This window comes from Triticum dicoccoides, chromosome 6B (assembly GCF_002162155.2).
Source record: "Triticum dicoccoides isolate Atlit2015 ecotype Zavitan chromosome 6B, WEW_v2.0, whole genome shotgun sequence".
Taxonomy (NCBI): domain Eukaryota; kingdom Viridiplantae; phylum Streptophyta; class Magnoliopsida; order Poales; family Poaceae; genus Triticum; species Triticum dicoccoides.
Genome location: NC_041391.1, coordinates 225,012,878 through 225,015,861, shown reverse-complemented (window position 1 = coordinate 225,015,861; position 2,984 = coordinate 225,012,878).

Here is a 2,984-nt window from a genome sequence, read left to right as displayed (position 1 = left end):
GTTTTCAGAATTTTGTATTTGGTCCAATGCTATCGCACAACCAGTATACCAATGCTGAAACTTGTTACCTTTAGATTTCATATAGATAATGCTTATAGAAATCTTCTAGTGCTAGCTTATGGAAATATGTTTAATAAAACCATTGCATTGTACCCCGTAATAAAAAAACTAATCTACTGTTGCACTGGCCACTGGATTAGTGTATATTTGTACTATTCAAATGGTGTTGGATTAGCGTATGGACATGTATAAGGTGTGGCAAGCTTTCCCAGATATGTTCTCAAGAAAACTACTAGTTTTTCTAAATACTGGACATTTGGGCACTTTAAGTTGAACTGCAAAAACGTCTTATATTAAGGAACATAGTGTGTAGAGTTCATTCCAATTATGTCGGCAAAGCTAGTCACACCTTTGCTAAAATTAATATTCATTATATTATCAGAGGAGGTCTGCATGTTTGTCTCTATTGCCTATAGATTACATACCTGACATCATGATGTAATGGTAGGTCATTTTTTTGTATAGTGTCAGTGATGGCATTTTATTTTAGTTGAACTGCACACAAAAATGCTTAAAAGAAGAGGAAAGGCCAGGAATGGTTCAATCTTCCGGAAATACTATCTATGACTTCCTGACATCAGCAGATGTTAACTTATTTATTCCTTCAAACAGGTGGTTAGAAACAATCTTGCTACCTTTTCCCATTAAGAAATTGGAATGCTTATATTTGTGAGTCTATCCTTCAACTAGTGCCACTTTTATAGTAATCACACTTTCAATATATGTGAAAACAGGGATGCTCGATTTTAATGGAGCTGCACAAAAGGTCCAAATGGTTCAACATTCTGAGCATTTTTTCTTCCAAACAGTTATATCCAATTGGTGACACTATGAGTTGTGCATTACCAAGGTACATGGTTTTCTACTATGTTGCTACTATTTTTGTACTATCATTTGATAGTAATATTAGCGGTTTGCATGTAATTTTATTGGCAGGATGGGCCTACATTTGTGGTGTAGGACATGATTCAATGATTGGATGCTCAATTTCGGTTGTATCGATTTCACCTCTTCCATCACTACAAACAAAGTGACCTTAATTCTTGTGGAATTGCACAAGAGAATAGTGTAGTCACTGCATGCATTGTCATATGAAAATAGACATAGAAAGATTGGATAGTCACTTCATGGACTGCACAAAAGTATTACTATACTTTTTATTGGCCAACATTAGGTGCTTCATTACTTTGGTCTGATTATCCAGTGGGCATCATTTTGCCTAAGTTAAAGTTGTATTCCAAACATAGTCTCGTTGTATGATCGATAGATGACCAATTCATATTTCAATGGATGTTCCTCCATCATGTGAGGTTCATTCTCATGGTTCCATCTGTGAAACCACTTACGTTTGCAATAGAAAATGTAGACTTCACAAAAAGATTTGTCTTCCACTCTGTACTGAATGTTGGCCCAGAGAAGCATCCATGTTAGTAGCAAGAACAAATGTTTTTTCTTGACCTTTGCTTTAGGAGCTACATATTGTATATGATCTATGAATGATTGACATGCATTAAAATGTTGATTTTATGTATGGGAATCGTACTAGTTAGTTGTGAATTTGGGCTACTAATATGAACATATTACAATGCTAGGCCTGTGAGTCTTGTGTGAACATTTCGAATGGATAGGCTCATACTACTGTGCACAACATGATTGTTATTTCGGTGTGCTCATTGTTTACAAGTTCCTAGCAGCTCCTTATTTCTCTTCGCTTAGTGTTTAGAAGTTGTTAATCGATCACTAGCTAGCCTACTAATGCGCTCCTGGCAGTTTTAGTTGCAATGCAAGATCCAAAGGTGGAAATTTTTGGAATAAAAATGCCTACCTCTAAAGAAACTAACACGTTATTCTGAAGAAAATTCCATGCGAATCTGAAGAAACTGCCAGCAAAAACGTTCGCAAATGCCTTATCTCCCAGTGAATGTTCATCAGCTATTGCGATCCTACACGTACACTATCCGACCAACCCAATCCTATGTGAATAACTAGCAGATCACACACATACCTCATCTGGATGATTCGAGTGCACTCTTTTGACTGTCATGCCGATGTGCGACCCAGCACAAATGGGACGCATCACTAACGGGACGGGGCGGCACAGTAATAATTTCAGTTTTTCTAGTTTTCCATGGCAAGCTGGTGCACTAAGCCATGCCTGCTTATGCATTGAATTCCTCTAACCGCGATGACGGTCGCATTTCTCATGACACGCTGGTTCACCTACCTTCCACCTATAATTATTATTTCCCAGCGTTCTATAGTGGAACCATCACCCAACTCGCCCTATCCTCATGAGCTCCCACTGGCCCGACATTGTTCACCAGTTGCCCTCACTCTCGCCATGTTCGTCATGCCCCCGCCCGTCTGCAATAGGCGATGCCAGAGGCGCTCACCACCAGAACTAGTTTTGGTTCTTCACAGGAAGGTAAATGGAGGGAGGAGGCATTCTATCGATATTTAGATGGCAATGCGGAGTTTGAGGACTTATTGGAGCGTGACCGCCTGGCGGAGGAGCAGTGTATCGCCGATTTGCACTGCCCGCAGGGCATGGAGCAACAAAGCACCGACGCTCTGAGTCGCGATCAGAGCACCCAGAACTGGGCCGACGACATGGAGGCCGACGCCCGGAAAATAGCCCTAGAGGATGCCAGGCACGCACGCGTTCGCGACGCCAAATTTTACTACCAGCTCGTCAAGTGGGTTTCCTGCTTAGAAGCCGAAGCTTCGATGGACCACGCCAACACGGAAAGGGCCAACCGCGCGAGCAACGGGCCCTATTGCACCTCTAGCGAGTCCAAGGCGAGGAGGAGGACGTCGGTGCCGGTGTTTAGCGTGTACCGTAGATGGCGGCCGACATCGCCAGTTAGCTAAGAGTAAGTTAGTACTTGTACACTATAGTATTAGTAGGAGTAGATAGTTATGTT